Here is an 18,347-nt window from a genome sequence, read left to right as displayed (position 1 = left end):
TAGGATATTCATTGCTACCTTTGAGGTCAGAGTCCAGGGTCAGTCCATGTATAGTCTTTAGGTAGTGGCTTAGTCCCTGGAAGCTCTGGTTGCTTGGCATTGTTGTACATATGGGGTCTCGAGCCCCTTCAAGCTCTTCCAGTTCTTTCTCTGATTCCTTCAACGGGGGTCCTATTCTCAATTTAGTGGTTTGCTGCTGGCATACGCCTCTGTGTTTGCTGTATTCTGGCTGTGTCTCTCGGGAGAGATCTACATTCGGCTCCTGTCGGCCTGCACTTCTTTGCTTCATCCATCTTGTCTAATTGGATGGCTGTATATGCATGGGCCACATGTGGGTCATGTGAAAAAAGGCACGCCTGGCACTGGACTGCAGTGGCACTTACTGCCCCTTTATCAGGCTTATGCTTCTTAGGATAGATAGGTGATAAACTCCCAGCTCAACCTCCCAAGTCTTCAGCTGAGCAAAGTTTTCCAGCCTGACTTGGCCCCCTCATACTGAACTTTCTCTAATCTGGGACCATTGTACCTTGAACCAATTCTGTGCTTTGACGGCTAAGAAAATTCCTTGATTGGGTTTGATATGTGTATACCATAACTACCAGCCATGACTCTCTTGGCACCTGTCTCTTCTTCTATCCCTGCATCCAGTGGGCCCCTTTAACTTTGTAGCCCATGTAATCCTCTCTTTGCCATTCTGTAACTTTTATATCCTTGTGTGATGAGACTTTAAATTAAATCATGAAGATTGGAAAGGAGTAGGGCAATCTGTTTGCCAGTGATCGGCAGTGCCAAGGGAAATCAATGATACCTGACAACTTTACGCTGGTGAAATCCAACATTATTATTATTATTTGGTAAACAGCTAACATTGTGGGAAGGCACAATCGTAACGGTGTGTACTAGTTAGTTTTATCTCTGTCTTTACTAAATACCTAAGAGGCAACTTAAGAGAGGGAGGCTTTATTTTGGCTTATGGTGTTAGGATGCAGTTTTATCATGGTTGAGCAGGCATGCTGACAGCAGTTGTATGTGCTTTGTTGGCAGAAGCATGAGGCTGCTTGGATCCCCTCTATGGGTCAAGAGTGAAGAAGGTAGGAAGACTGAGCCAATAGCCTAGCAACCCCCTGATCCAGCTAGGATCCATCTCTGAAAGGTTCTGCGGTCCCCCATAATAGTGCTACCAGATAGGGACCACCTATTCTCAAACACACTGGCCTGCAAGGTGGGAGCATTTCACATGCAAACTAGAATATTTCTCATGATATTGATCTGGTTTACACTTACTGTTTATTACATTTCCTCCCTGTGATCTGATACTAGATGTACAGAAAGAACGGTGTGGCCTAAAACTCCCAGTAAGTTACCAGATATGGAGTTAGAATCAGCCCTCTGAAGTCCATGCAATATTCGTGGCCTGAAAAGATATCCGCAGGTTAGACTTCTATCCATGGGCAAACTCTCAGTTCCACTGTTCTCAGATCAGGGGATGGTGGATTTAAAAAAAAACCCCTCTGAAATCATGTCATCGTGGGGCGTGTTCTGGCAAACCTTCCGATGACATACCTTTAAGGTCACGGGCTGGAGCAGTGTGAGCATTTCTGAGTGGGAAACCTTTCTCCCTATTGACTGCATCTTTTCTTCTTGAGAAGACAATTCTGGTGACTTCACAATGAAATGAATCCCTACTGGTGTCAATAGAAAAAAAAAAAGGGAGCTGGGGAATGGACTGTCAGCTCGTGTTCCAGAGCATCTGGGGCTCAATCCCTCTTGACATTGGTTTCCTCTCCTGGATGTCATAGCAGAAGGTGAAGGGTTTTTATGGCGTGTAGACTTTAAAATGTACTTCGCCCTGCTGGCTCTGTTTAGCTAACTGGTTTCTTTTAGACATGGGCAATAAAAAGGAAATAATAGTGGGATGGTCTTGCCTTGACTTGAGCAGGGAAAGGTAGAGTCATTATTTCTTGTGTGTGTGTGTGTGTGTGTGTGTGTGTGTGTGTGTGTGTGTGCCATAATGGCTCTTTATTCCAGAGACATTGACCTGACACTCAACCACACGAGACAGGAATTTTAGGTCAATTCCTTTTTCTGAATCATGAAACATACATCACATCTCAGTGTGGTATGAGACTTGGGTCCCGTGAACATGGGATGAAGGCTTCCTCGTAGGCCTGTTTCTATTCAGTGATGGAGCTGGGCTCAGGATGATAGGGGTCCTCTAGTCCTCACATCACTAAACAGTGCAGGTTTTCTGTACAGCCTGACACTATAGACCCATGTACACTTTGAGCCAAACCGGTGTCTTTTGAGGCCAGATCTGCAATTCCACAGAGCTCATAGAAGATTCCAATGTTGCCTTCCAGATGGTTTTCTAAGGTAGGTGTGAAACACTTGTTCAGATAGGGACAAATCTTCCTGCTCCTCCAACTGCCTCGTCACCTGAACTTGAACCTGCCTTACAGTACTTGGAAGTTTTGACAAAAACATCTTTCCTGGTCTCAAAATAGAAATGCAAATTTTCGAAAACCCTGACGGCTTTTACATGAAAATTTCTGGAAAGCCTTGTCTTGTCATAGCAAATTATCACTGTGGAAGCGTTTCTGCATTTATACAGCAGTGTGAAATTTTACCATCTCTCTTAGACGCCCCAAATCTCTTTTTAAAATTAGACGTGTTTCACAATTGTTGGTTTAACATAAAGAGAACACTTTGAATTTCTGGAAGGAGCCTTTGAAATTTCAAAGTGTACTTCGTATGACCCATCTACAAGAACGCTCTGCACTTAGGGCACACTTGTTTTCGTTTGTGCCTCTCTCATCCTGCTTTCAAAAATAAATCAAGAAAAAAATAAATTAGCACCTATCATTTTCTTAACACCTGGAACTTTACAATGCTGGGGACACTTTGTAGCTCATTTTAGGATTTATTTCGATTAGGAAACAGTCTTTTTGTCGAGGGAAGGCTGCTTGATTAAGATATGCTAGTTCTGATCACTTGAAAAACACCTTGTGGGAACTGAGGACTGATGCAGCTCAGTTGCTAGACTGCTTGCCTAATGTGCACCAAGCCCTGGGTTTGAGCCCTAGCACCACCTAAAAGCAAGCATGGTGGTGCACACCAAATACTATTTCAAAATGCAACCAACCGTCAACGAAATAAAACCACAATAGAACAAATTCCATTTTGGAGATTGAAGGATGGCTTATAGGAGAAGTGTTGTCAATCAGTTAGTGTCTCCTCCTGCCACACATTATGCATTTGCTCAACAAAGATCACAAAAGGACATCGTTTTGGACCAAGTTCCTGTACAGACTAGGAACTAAAATGAAGTCACTCCTGCTGAAGCTCTTTAATGACAAAATGAAATCAAACTTTGTCTGACCTCTCAAGAAATCAGGATTTTGCGGGGAGGAGCCAAACTTTCCAATACTGCCAGCTTCAGCTGACATCAAGGACCCTTCCACTGCGTCACCAGCAAATGTAACTGAATGTAACCCAATGGTAACACATTAAAAACATTGTTCTATCTCTTTGTCATTAGTTACTTTAAAAGAAATATTCTGCTCCCATCGGACTGAGCATGGGGACCCCAATGGAGGAGTTAGGGGAAGGACTGAAGGGGTTTGCAACACCATGGAAAGAACAATATCAGCCTACTAGAACCCCCAGAGCTCCCAAGGACTAAACCATCAACCAAAGAATACACACGGAGGGACCCATGGCTACAGCTGTATATGTAGCAGAGGATGCCCTTGTCAATGGGAGGGGAAGCCCTTGATTCTGTGAAGGCTTGATGCCCCAGTGTAGGGGAATGCTAGGGCAGTAGGGAGGGAGTGAGTGGGTGGGTGGGGGATCACCCTTGTAGAGGCAGGGGAGGGGGTGGGATGGGGAGTTTGGAGGGGAAACTGGGAAGGGGACATTTGAAATGTAAATAAACAAAATAACAAATTAAAAAAAGAAAGAATTTACTTTTTTTTTTTGGTTTTTGCTTATCTAGTTTCACTTTTTTCAGTATACTTTAGTCTTCTCTGAGAGGCGATCAGCTCTGTAGTACTTCCCCCAAGAGAACACACCCAAATGTGTCCAAACTGTGCACAGTGTATACTTTATACTGGTTAGTTATTACGGTCCTCAATCCATCAGTAATGGTGTAGCAGGTGGGATTGGGCTTTTGGTGAGCAATTATGTACTTAGGACTGAAATTCTCTCTCTCTCTCTCTCTCTCTCTCTCTCTCTCTCTCTCTCTCTCATTGAAGACTTGAATCTGAAGAAGTTGATTATTTCTACAATGAGCCAATTTGTTTATAGGTTGATTTTTAAATTAGCACTGTGGTAATTATTTTACAATGATCATTATAAAGTCTGCCCTACTCCTACTAAGAGCATTTCTAATTGCTATACTAAAGAACTGTTACTGCGTGAAGCTTGTCCCTTTTACTCCTAATATGTTGGGGCTCCATCTTCAGGTGCTTCAGAAGAGGACTCTATTTGGATGTGATGGCCTTACAGAGGTAGTCAAGATGAAGTAATCATTAGCTTGACTCTAATCTACTCTGACTGGTGTCTTTATAAAAAGTGGAAACTTAAACAGAGGGATGATAAGATACCAATAAGAAAGTTCTGGACCAGAACTCAGCTCTCAACTTGAAAAGAAGCCAGTCTTGCTCCCATATTTATTTTGGATCCAACTTTTTGGTACTGTGAGGCAACACATTTCTCCTATTTGAGACATCCAATTTGTGGTACTTTGTTATAGAAGACATAGGACAGAAATGCAAAGACGTAGGGAGGTGTTTTGTGCATCAGACCTAAGGATGGCTTATGGATGATGAACCTGGAACACTTGGTGTAGGTTAAGGTGATAATTGGGCACTTGCTCCAAAAACAGAGCAAGTGGGTGGGCTCTAAGTGATATGATCTTTAGAGAAGACCAATGAGTCAGAACTGGCTCAAGCCAGCCTGATACTGTGATCAAGTGACTAAGGTGACATAATCTCCTTTCCACCTGGTTGCCAAGTAAGATGGGTATTTTGTGAATTGTTCCATCACCAATAGTGGGGTTTGCCAAGCCTTGGGCCATGTGAGCAAGTCCACTCCATTTCTTACATGTCATGGGAGTTTATTCTTTTTCACAGTCAAATGGAAAATAACATTGTACAGGTATTTTGAAGACCCCTCCCACTCTGGGATATTGGGTTTCCTTCTTATCTTGGAAGTAAAGAAAAGGAAGCAGATTCATAATGAAGACCATATAGTCTGACCTTCTTCAGCATTTCCCAAGAACCTCCTCTGTCCCAGGCTGGTTAGGTACCGGGGCTGATGTATGGCTGGTTAAAAGAACACACAATCCCTCACACTTAGAATCATTGTTTAAGGAGCAATCGTAGTCCTGAGCTGCATAGCCAAAATGTTCATGCTCACAGAGCAGGGAAAGATGATGCTTCAGTAATTTAAATGGCAGGGGGTGGCAGGGTCAACCTGGCGGGAATCATCTGGGAATAAGAGAGGTTTGGGGATCTAGAAAGACAAAGTCCCCCTGTCCCCTGAAATCTCTACTGCCATTTTTGTGTTAATGCCTGCTCTTCTGACCACACATTGCTATTATTAACTGTGACAAACACTGAGTAGCAATGACTTTGTTATTCTTGCTAATTCTTCCTAAGCCTTAGCTCCAAGCCCGGAGGAGAGCAAATCCTTATTTCGTGTTTTTCATTTGAAGAGTAAAGTTCACCCATTTATTACTAGATTGTTTTTGCTTCTAAGCATAAAGAAAATTAATGTTTAGAAGTGTTTCTCTGCTCAGCAGCTATTTATCTCGAAACAAAGGCCAACTTTTCAGAACATGTTGCAATGTGTATACTCCCAGGCATGAAGAATGGAGCCCTGAAGAGTCTTGTAGATACTTGTATGGTTCATGAAATCCTAATAGTATTACCTCATGCTCCAAGAGAGCCCAAATGAGCCAATTCTCAGTGGAGAGCCTGGCATGTAGGTGAGGCGCAAGCACGGAACATTAGCTCCTACCCAGATGAGAGTCGTTGGGGGATCTTCAGTAGTCACCAGGAAGCCCTAACATCTTTGGAGACATTGGAAAGGTGTCAGTGGTCGAATCCACATTCCCCTTAGGTCCATATTTCCCCTGGACTGCTGTTTCCTGGGCTTTCTGTCTTCTCTGCTTTGTTGTGCCCTGCCTTACCCCTGCCTTTCCTTCTCCCTATTGCTTTTTCAAACAACACATCATGGCGATCTTAAGGACTTGCTTAATTTAGCCTTTTTCTGAAGAAATCTAGACTGTTAATCTTAACTTTCTATTTGGAAGTCAGAGAATGACAGAATGTCAGACTGGATGGAACCTCAGATAGATGGTTAAACTTTAGCTTTAGAACTGCAGTTCATTACTTGCTTGGTATATAAAAATGATCCATACAGACAATGGAAATTAAAAATACACATACCCTGCTAAACCAGAGAAAGTCAACAATCAAATTTAAATATGTTCATTAGCCATAGATGTTGTACACAGACATACATCCCTGAACAAGGCATGGATATATTCCTGCCACTGAGGCCCTTCCTCTTTTAACGGAGAAGAAGAATATTTAAGCAATCAAAAATAATGTAGCACAACATCATAGGGTTTGCACAAGTTGTAAGGAAGATGTTCTGTGGGTAAAGGGGAGCTGCAAATAGAGCAGAATTTTAGAAGGTGTTGGTGTTTGACACCAGCTACATGAGCCAGCAGTTCCTGGCAAATTGAGAAAGATGTCTCAGGTAGGGAAGAACAAAGAACAGAACTTCAGGTTATCACACACACACAGACACACACACACACACACACACACACACACACACACACACACAGAGAGAGAGAGAGAGAGAGAGAGAGAGAGAGAGAGAGAGAGAGAGAGAGAGAGAGAGAGACTGTGTAACTGGCATGAAGGAATTAGGTTAGGGAGGCAGGACAGAAAATGTGCACTTGGATAGATCAAAAGCCTTGGTGGAAGCTGGAGTTCCTACACATAATGAGAAGGAATTAGGGAACCATAAGCCAAGTTTCAGTATTATGAACATTCTGCTGGAGGAGGACGGGAGCTTGCTAGCTGGAGACAAAAACAAAGCTGAAGAAGTTCACTTTCACCTTAGAGACCCAGCCAGGTGTGAGAGTAAGGCTCTGTAGATTTGCAGCTAAGATGTCAAGAGTGTCTTACAACCTTACCCTGCTACTGTGAGAGCACTTGGGGAATGCACTCTGTGGCTGGACTTAGTTACCTTGTGGGTTCTTTTTTCTACCCTTCTCCACCTTTTTTCTTCCACCCTTTCAACCCCCTAACACTAGATAAGAGAGAGAAAAAGGATAGAGAGGAAAGGAAAGAGATCCCAAATAAAGTCAGGAGTTGGGGCTATAATGTTGTTAGACTACTTCCTGCTGATTAGGGGTGTCAAGTTCCATGGAGAAAGTTTGATCTTTGTTGTTAGAATATCTAATTTCTTCTTGCTATTCCTTGTGCGTGACTAGTTAATAAACTGTGACCAACAGTGACCAATGTCCAACAACACTAACCAACCAACCACCCAACCCCCCCTCAGGATCATAGCATTTATATACTCTCTAAAAAGTTCCCAGAATTCCAAACATAATCAGAGAAACTATCTGTAGCTGGCAAAACCATGCCTCTGCTAGAGCACTAGGCAAATCACAGTCCACTGCTCTGGACAATCTAAAGCATCCCATATCCCACTTCTGGGATTAAAATGACAAGATATTCTTATAAGATTTCTGTGCTTTTTAAAGAAACCAAAATTGTCACTACATCGCTCGGCTTGTTTAAAGATTTCTGAACTAAATTGTTCACTAAGCTCACCATGAATCCTCTCAGCTTTCAAGCCTAGAGGAAACAAATTGGGATTGCCTCTGACTCTGAGGATATAGCTTCTAATGAGTTACTGTAAGACCTAATTTTAGATATAAAGGGGTACACAAGCCAGAGGAAGGGGCAGAATACACAAACCTCACATATTAGGTGGTAGGGAATAATGAAGGCATGGGCCAAAATAAAATACAGAAGAGGGAGTTTGCAATTTATAATTGAGGCAACAGTGAAACCCTGAAGAGCTCAATGTTCAAGGGTCTTCCCCTTGATGACTTTAGGTCAAGGCTTAAGCTGTGTAAAGGAGATCAAGTGTGCTCCAGCGGCATTTCCAGATCTCTGAACCCCTGTGGTGCCTTGGGATCTCTTCACACTCTGTGCTGCAAACACTCAAACTGATCATGGCTGCTCTTTCTCTGCTTGAAGATGCTCTTGAATGCTCAGAACATCTTGCCACCCTCTTCTCCCCATGCAGCTTCCACTCGATTAGGAAGAAGATAGGAAGTCCAGCACAGCTGTTCCCCGGGGTTCTCCAGAGCAGCCCTTGCTGCCAATTTAGTTTTCCAGATGGTTTGACTTACCAGGGTGTACGTAGGTCACCTGACTGGCCCAAGCCTACAACAGTGAGCCATGGATTCAGCCAAAACATAATCCCAACATTGTTATTATTATTGCTTTATGTTGCAGAGTTTCCAGAATACTAGTCATATTCACTGAAGAGTTGTTCAAGGACCCTGGATGCAAGAGCTTTACATCTGGCTTGGGGAATCTGTCTGAATACACTTTCCTAACAGAGAAGGAGACCCTTCCTACCTCCAGTGGAAAGGCCGCTTTGCATATGACCTGAAGCTTTGGCAGTTGGAGACCTTCCAGTGCAGCTTGATTAGGGGGTATGGCCTTGTTCAGTTAAATGATTACCTCTCCTTCCATCCCCCTTTCATCCTCATTCTCACATTCTGAGAGCAATTTCAAATTCATAAGCAAATTGCTGTAATGGTTAGGGGGTTTCTGGATAGAAATGTGTCATGGATGAAATCTTGGGAGCTTGTCTAAGGTTGAGGTTGTCACACGTTTAGAAAATTTAAAAAGCATATTCTTAGTTTGTGATTCTACCCTTCAGGTAAAGAATTTCCAGAGAACACGCTCAACTTTGGTTCTTGGATATTGCATCTATCAAAGCTGTAGAACCCTGGCAACCTGTTGCCTGTAGAATGGCAACACAGGAATGAACTGCATCATGCTTTCACGGAGGCTTGATTGGATCCTAAGCCATCTGCTCTGGCCTCCTCACCATCCCCTGTGGTAGGGGTCTCTGCAGGTGTACAATGGACAGCAAAATGATTTGTGAAGAGGTGAGAATAAAAACTCGATTCCGTTTGACTTAGACTGGATCAAACTCTGGAGTCTGATGTCAGTCTGTCTATGGTGGGAATGTTTAAATATTGGACAATTTGGGGGGAAGTTTTCAGGCAACAATCATTCTAATTTCAGGTGCACAACAGAGCTTAAAGCGTGACTTCATATAAACTCCTTTGTACATGAAGGTAGGTTTTGTGACCATGACGATGGGTTCTATAGCTCAAAGGCCTAGAATCTAGTATGGTCTCCAGCTGAGAGGGTGTGGAGGTCAGCAAGCCATAAAGTATGTATTTCTTCAGGATGGGTTCTATTAACAGAAAGATAAAGATGAAGGTCTAGAGAGGTAGAGTCTGGCAGAAATATTCTGGAGGGTTTGGACGAGGTCTTCCTCTATAGATGGCACAAAGGTCATCTGGTCAGCCACAACATCCATTCCCAGATTTCTAGAGGGAATGCAGGTATTTTATTTCCTCCATTGAGAAGATGTCACTGCAGGCTGAACACTGATAGGTTATTTCTGCCAACAAAATATAAGCCAATTCAAGCAAAATGAAAAAGTGTATAAATGCAAGTTTATTGGGGGGGGTCAGTGTTCTCACAGGATTAGGTCAGGGAAGTGTAGATGGGGAGAGAGAAAAGGTGGGGGGGCAGAGAAAACACACACACACACACACACACACACACACACACACACACAGAGAGAGAGAGAGAGAGAGAGAGAGAGAGAGAGAGAGAGAGAGAGAGAGAGAACAATACATTTGAGAATGGGAGATGGGTCAGAGGTTAAAACTCTTGTCATCCAAATGTGAGACCTGGAGTTAAAATCCCCAGAATCCTTGTAAATGCTGGGTAGGCATGGCAACCCATTTGTAATTCTATCCATGGGAGGCAGAGAATTACCAGAGCTGATTGGTTAGCAAGACAGTAGTGTCTTAGTTAGGTTTTTATTGCTGTGATAAAACCCTGTGACCAAAAGCAACTTGAGGAGTAAAGGATTTCTTTGATCTTACAAGTCTAGATTACATTTCATCAGTGAGAGAAGCTTGTGCAGGAACAAAAGCAAGGTAGGAAGCTGGAGAGAGGAACTGAAGCAGAAGCCATGGAGGAGCGCTGTTTACTGGCTCGTTCCCCATGGTTTATTCAACCTGCTTTCTTACATGACCCAGGACCACCAGGGGCCGTACCTTAGTGAGCTGGGCCTTCCAATATTAATAAGTAATTAATAAAATGTCCCTTACAGACTTGTCTACAGGAAAGTTGATTGAGGTATTATCTCAATTGAGGTTCCTTTTTCTAAATGGCTTAGTTTGTATCAAGTTGACAACAAATGAACCAGAACAACTAACCCTGCCAGTGAGCTCTCGATTATATTGAGAGACACTGCCTAAATAAAGAGGTTAGGAGAGAAATCTTGGGAGACTCCCAATATTAGCCACAGGTCTCTATAGACATGTGCACACACAGGCACATATACCCTATACATTCATTCTACAAACACATGATTATGACTACACATACATCCATGGATACCAAACACAGACAGATGAAAACAAAACCACTGAATATTAAAGACGTATGTATTACTAGAAACATTTTACACTCTGGGAAGTAAAATCCATTTTTACTCACTGACTGATATCATCTAGTGTCCAGTCTGGAGTCAATGTCTTTTAGGGTTATTGTTTATGTTAGTTTCTATTTTGAGAGAAGAAGATCTCACTATACAGTCCAAGGCTAGTCCCCACTTCCAAATCCTCCTGCCTCAGTATCAGGTATAAGAATTTCGGGCCTTACCACCATGCTGAGTTTCAATATCTTGCTTTAAAAATTAAAAGAAAAAAAGATTATAATTTAATTACAACTTTCCTTGCTTCCCTTTCTTCCCTCCAATACTTCCACATACCTCTCCCCACTCTCCTTCAAGTTCACAGCCTCCTTTTTCTCTAACCAATTGTTATTGTATGCATATATGCTTAAGTATATTCTTAAGTATAACCTGTCCAGTCCATGTAATACTACCTGCCTGTATGCATTCAGGGCTGATCATTTGACAGACAACCAATTGATATGAGATTGGTTGTTCTCTTCCCTGGGGAAGGCCACCTCTCCCATTCCCAGTCTTCTTTAGTTGTCCACAGTTCTTTGTGGAGGGTTGAGGCCACATGGGCTTTTCCACCTAGTTTGACATGTCTATTGATGTCATGTTTGATCAGCTCATGTTTGGGAAGTCATGTTGGTGAGGCTTCATAGCATGTGATATTGCTAGAAGATACAGTCTCACAGTAAAACCCCCAATTCTGTGGCTCTTGCAATCTTTCTGCCCACTCTCCCTGCATGTTACCTGAGCCTTAGGTGGAACGTTTTGTAGATGTATCCACTGGGACTGAGTGTCACAGCTCTACATGTTAGTGGGTTGTAGTTTTCTGTAGTGGTCTCTGTTGCAAGAAGTTTCATTGATGGGTTGGAGACTACACTTATCTATGGGTATAAGGACAGATTTATTTTATAGATTGTTTATTGTCTATTACTATATAGATTGTTAGAGATTATGATGCTTTAGTAAACTAGTGACTGTAGATTCTTCTTTAAAAACAATGGCTCCACTGACTAATTAGCTAGGTTTCCAGTCCCGGGCATGGTTGTCCTCTTGTTGAGAGGGTGTTAAATCCAAATGGAGAGCTATTTGTTCCTACCAAGGTATGTATGCTACTATGGCACCCGTAGGGTTCTTGTGCCAAGCTGGTTGAGTTTCAATCCCTCTCTGTGTGTTTGTGGGAAGGACAGGAGCCAACTAAGGCTCACATGTAGGCTTTGGTCCTCTCAGTCACTTCTCCTGATTCTTTCTGCCAGCAAAGGTCCTAGTCAATGTGTTCATAGTCTCCTCTTCTTGTTGAAGTTCAGAAAGGGACCAAAAAGTAATGTCTATTATTATTATTTTTTTTCTTTTTTCTTTTTTTCGGAGCTGGGGACCAAACCCAGGGCCTTGCAAGCGCTCTACCACTGAGCTAAATCCCCAACCCCTATTATTATTATTATTATTATTATTATTATTATTATTATTATTATCATTATCATTATTATTATTAATACTTTTCATTGTATACTTTAAACTATCTGAATCTTTGTTCTACACATGAACTTTTCCTTCTCCCCCTCCTCCTACTCCTTCTTTTTCAAGACAGTGTTTCTATGTGTAGCCCTGGGCTGCCCAGGAACTTGCTCTGTAGATCAGGATGGCCTCAAACTCACAGAGATCTGCATGCCTCTGTTTCCTGAGTGCTGGAATTAAGTGCATGGGCCATCAATTCTTTAGGGGAAGTATTATTTATTTATTCCTTTTTTCTTTTTTCTTTTTTTCCTTCTTTCTTTCTTTCTTTCTTTCTTTCTTTCTTTCTTTCTTTCTTTCTTATTTTTTTGTGATTGTTGGGCTACCACTCCCCAGTGGCTTATTTTTTTCTTCCATTTTTATTAAATTGGGTATTTCTTATTTACATTTCAAATGTTATTCCCTTTACCAGTTTCCTGTCCATCAGCCCCTTAGCCCTTCCCCCTCCCCGTCTATATTGGTGTTCCCATTCCCATCCACCCCCAATTACCACCCCCCAAACAATCCCCTACAGTGGGGGTACAACCTTGGCAGGACCAAGGGCTTCTAGGGGAAGTATTCTTTGTGGCAGTTTTTTTAGGATCATTATGAAGAAAATTAAGAGGTACCACTATGAGGATATTTAACATTGCCCATAACATAAAAATATTCAAGGAGCTGCTTAAAATGGGTCCTTAAGAAGTGATGATAATTTAAAAAAATCATCTTTCTAAGCTTTCATGCTTTCTAGCATGTCTTTGGTCCAGCAGAGCTAGGTTAAGAAGACCTGGGTTTCCTACTTGTCATGGGCACCTTTGTGCAGAATGTCCTGAGTATGTTTTCATCACAGATATGATGACAACAATATTTCCCAGCACTTGGAGGAAAAGAAAGGCTGTAGAAAGAATGAATATAATGTCATTGAGCACATGATAGGACTTCAACAAATGGTATAATACCACCATTGAATGAAAATACACTTTGCACACCTAACAAATTTGTCTCTTTTACCCACCCTTTATCTTTCCTGTCTTTATTTCTTACCATATGTGGATAACTATTTTTATACAATTTAGGGTATCCACTGTGAAGGGGTCTGCCCTGTGTAGCCTCAAGAGGAGAGGATGCACTTGGTCCTACTACAACTTGATATACCAAGGTGGGCTGATATCCATGGGCTGCCTCCCTTCTCTGAAGAGAAAAGGATGGGGGTTGGGGTAGGAACTGGGAGGAGAGGAGTGAGAGGAAACGTGGTTGGAATGTAAAGTAATAAAATAATTAATAAAACAAATATTCTGTCTGGAATCATCTTTCTACAGCACTGAAGCTGCGAGCAGTTTATACTTCTTGCTCAGCACAGTTTATCCACTTATAATAGAACAGGAGTAATGACATCTTTTCTGAGAACTTTACTAGGTTAGTACGGCTCACCCAGCTTCCCCAGGCTGTGTCTGATCAAAGTCTTGGCTCATAGGGCAACCCCAAGGCGTGCTGAACAGATTTAATTTTTTCTTATAATTAATTTATTTTTTATGAATTACTTGGGGATTTCACATCATCCACATGGAGCACACTCCCAAATCCTCCCAAGTTTGCCCTCCACCAGTGTGACTCCCCCTCCCCCCACAAGCAAAGAGGATGAAGAGGAGGAGGTGGAGGAAGAAAACCAAGTCCAACTGTGTTACCATATACTCACTGGAGTATGGTCAAACTCCCCGTGGCCACCCCTTAAGGAAAACTGCATCCTTCCCCACTGAACCTGCACCAGAAGCGGTCAGTCATGGAGAACAGCCTTACCACAAGTTTGAAAAGCTTTTTTTATTGATTCTTTGTGAGTTTTACATCCTGCACCTCAATCCCACTCATCTCCCCGTTCCTTCATATCCAATCTCCATCCTTGCCACTTCCCTCTCCCCAGAAGGAAATACAAACAAAAAACAAAACAAAACAAAACGGAACAGAAAACATCTCATAATGGAAGCTGCAGTGTGTCACCGTGTGTGCTTCGATACACCCTTTTGTCCATAGATCTTTACTTGCATAAGTTCACTGCAATGAGTCATTGGTCTGGCTTGAGGCCTCTGGCTTCTGTCACACCGTCAATACTGAATCCTCCCTGGGAGTCCTCCCAGTCAGCCTGCTGTTGCCTTGTATCATGGAGATCCTGCAGCTTTGGAGCATCAGGGCAGGCCACATGCTCCAGCTGTTCATAGATGAGGTAGATGTTGGGGTGGGACAACCATAGCCCTGGCTCTGGGCCTGGGTGGTAGCTGAGATGGTCAGTCCAGCAGCTCTGCTGTGTCTGCATCACGAGGGCAAGCCCACCGACACTGACTCACTCAGTGTCACAGTGAGCAAGGGGCAAGATCAACTTTCCTGCTCTCATGCCCTTGGGGCCAGCTCATCTGTACTCATGCCAGCAGACCCAGTCAACCCCACTGTATTGCCCAGTCAGAGTGCCAGGCCCACTCTCCCTTTGAGGGTATGGGCCAGCTTTCCTTGATCTCATACCCTTAGGGCTGTCTCACTGGTGCTTTTGCCACCAGTGCCAGTTCCACCGTGTTGCCCAGGCAAGGTTCAGGGCTTACTTTCCTTAGTGCTGCAGCTGTAAGGGGGAGGGACAGCTCTCCTCTGATGACCTCGGGGCCAGCTCTTCTGATTACTATAGGTCACAAGGGGAAGGAAAGGGCATAACTCCCATGACCACACTACCTCAGGACAGATAAGTGGCAGGGCCAGATCTCCCACGCTCCAGCCACCAGGGCCAGCTTGACTGTCTGCCTAGGCAAGGTGCAGGGCCCATTCTTCTGAGTGAGAGGGCCAGGGCCCATTCTCTTCTCTCATGACCCCGGGCCAAGTCTCCTGACTGCCACAAATGTCAAGTAGTAAGGCACACTTTTCACAATTTTTAAGAGTTCTCCTCAATGGCTTTCTGTCTAGGCTGTTACTTTTCTGTGAGAGGGTATGGGGAGATAGGGGTTGTCACAGAAACCTTCTAGGTTCCTCCTCCTCAGTTGTGAGTCTGTGGTCACCAATACCTTTGCAATCAGCAGGAGCACAGAATATGGTCTCTGGCATCATCAGCATGTGTCACAAACTTCAGCATGGTCTCTGGTGGCAGTACAGACTGCCACAGACATCAACATGACCCTCAGACACAGGATATGTCATGCTCCCCATCATAGCCCTTGGTGACAACCTAGACTATGGACATCAACACAGCCACTGGTTGCAGGATGACCACAGACCCAGACATGGCCCTTGCTGGCAGCATGGACCATGGATATCAATATGGCCTCAGGTGCATCAACATAGCCCTTTGTGGCAGCACAGGAGAGATATCAGCACGACTTTAGGCAGCAGCAGACTATGGATATCCACATGGCCCTTTGTGGTAAGTCTCTCTACCGACATCAACATGGCCCCTGGCTGCTGGAGCTAATGGCACATTCACATGAACCTTGGGCTTCAACACTACATGGGCAGTGGACCACAGCATGGGTCCAGGGGCAGCATGGATCATAGAGATTCAGAAAATCCACTGCTTTTCATCTTGGACCACCCAGTCACTGCTTAGAACTAGGGTGATTGTACAGCTGGGCAGCATATTTGGGGTCTGAATCTGTGTGAGCTCCAGGCTTCTGCAAATCACCGTCTGCCTTATTCTGCAACAGCCGTCCCTCACACCTGTCACTGCCCATGGTGTTTCTGTTCCCTGTCTCTCCACTGCGTCTTCATCGCTCAGTTCCTCTATCTCTTCTATCTTTCCATTACTTACTTCTTTGTCACAGTACTACTGGAAACTGCAGCATGTCATATATATATATATATATATTTTTTTTTTCTCAAACAAATTTACATGCAAATATTCATTGCAACAAACTGTTGGTCTGGTTCAAGGCTTCTGGTTTCTGAAGCACCATAAACTCTTGACTGTCATTAAGCCTAGTCTCACATACACTGCGTTGCTGAGGGTCAGGGAGATGCTGTTGCTAGGCAGAGTGTCTGGGGATAAACAGATTTTAAATAAATGACTACAAATTCGAGCGATAGGAAGTACTTTCACTTAGGAAGAGATCGTGTGACTGGTTTACATCGCCACTAGGTCATTCTACTAGGACATGGTCTCTTTGGAGGACCAAGCATTATAAAACAATAAAGGTCAGCTGAGCCATAGAGATCCCATGTTAGATGGGATACATCTGGAGTGCATTCTACATAGAAGTCAGGGAACGTAAAAGCTCAAATACAAATCAAGATGTCTAATGATCAGAAAACCGGTCTTCAGACATATAGCAAGGAGCAGGCAGAAGGGGAATTGGGTTAAAATACTCAGGACGAGGCATGAGGAGGAAGAGCTGTATGCTTGGAAATGTGTAATTCTGAATGAGGGCAGTGTATAATTAATTCTGTATAAGGATAATGCTTTAGACACAGTTCAAAGCAACACTGGTTCCTGCTCCTTCTACTCCTGTATATCACACTTCCTCACTCCTTAACTTTATTCTACGAACCAGGCAAAGACCTTTGACACAGAGAGGCAATCTAGACCTGTTGAGAGTGTTGGCAGGGGACTAACGATGCATCCACCTTGTCCTTCAGTCATGATAGACTTTAAGGTATAGCAGGCCCCAGACAGACAGACCCTAAAGGAAACCACTTGGCTAAGTAACTTGACCCTGGAAAATTCCCTTCTTTTTCTAGACTATAAGCTGAGGAGATTTGAGTTGTGAGAAAAAGCACGGCAAAAACTGGAATCCCAATACCCAGGAAGTCGGCTGTTTTCCCCACACCTCTCTTCTCACCTCCACATTCTAGCTTTTCACTTCTCCCCAAGCCAATAGCATTCATCGTGGCAGTAATTTTGACTCAGGGTGGTGCCGGGGTTAGTGTAGGGCTTGACCCCAACCCACAAGAGTAGGATTTGACTGATGGTGCAGACTTTTCTGCCCTGGGAGCCATCACACGTCTTCCAGCCAAGCCTCTTGTGCGCTTCAAAGGAAGACACAATAAATTGTGCTGGGGCTCCCAACCCCAGCTGCCAAGGACAGAGTCGCAAACGGCAGGCCTTGTGCTTTTAGAAGAATCTGAGTCTCCGGGGTAAGGTTTCCTGTAAGTGTGGGTGTTCAGATGGCTTGTTTTGGTGATGTTTTTGATACATGCAACTGCTTCCAGAGGCTCAGAAATGAAAGGGCTATGCCAGAAAATCTTCACACACGAGTAAATAATAGCACAAACGAATCCCGAGGCCCAGCAGTCATTCTTCACGCTCGCATTCTCCAACGCCCTTTCCCCAGTCTCCAGTTCCAAACTTGTCGAAGTTTCAGCAGAGGCGCTAGGCACAAAAAAATGTTCCAAAGTCGGCTTGGCTGAGGGCGGCCCGCCCATGCAAGGACAGGGAATTCCAAGATAAACAGGCCGCCTTATCGCTCCAGACTTTGTTGGCACGGAGCCCTCATTTCCAGCCCCAGAACATATTTTGTGTGGATAATGGACAAGCAGTTACTGCGTAAACACACGAGGAGCTTGCAGGTGTTGTGTTCCTCAGCGTTTGCCAACCAGATGTTCTTCTGTGGGACTTGCCTTTTGGCCCCCTCTGTGCCTGGAGCTGAACTGAAATATTACTCTTTTTCTCCCTGTCTGTGAAATAAAGCGATGTTCTCATGGGAGATGCCCCAAAATAAGAATAAGTGCTGGTTTTCACTTGCAAATGATTCATGTGTTTGTGTGTCTTTCCTTTTCTAGTCTCTCTCTCTCTCTCTCTCTCTCTCTCTCTCTCTCTCTCTCTCTCTCTCTCTTCATTCCTCCTCCCTTCATTCTTTTTCTTTTATAACATTTAGGGCAAGATGTTCCTATTAAATTAAGCATGTAAATCTTACCGTTTGCGAAGGAACCCCTCTAGTCTCCTTGGAAAATTCCAGCTGTGACTTTCATTCTCATGTTCTCATGCTCTGGATTGACTTGAGATTCAGCAGGTGTCTCACACAATGTTTTAAGACAAGGTCAAAGGGTGAGTGCATCCGAGCCATGTTTGGTCA

This window comes from Rattus norvegicus, chromosome 1, assembly GCF_021556685.1.
Source record: "Rattus norvegicus strain SHRSP/BbbUtx chromosome 1, alternate assembly SHRSP_T2T, whole genome shotgun sequence".
NCBI lineage: Eukaryota > Metazoa > Chordata > Mammalia > Rodentia > Muridae > Rattus > Rattus norvegicus.
This window is presented reverse-complemented; position numbering follows the sequence as displayed.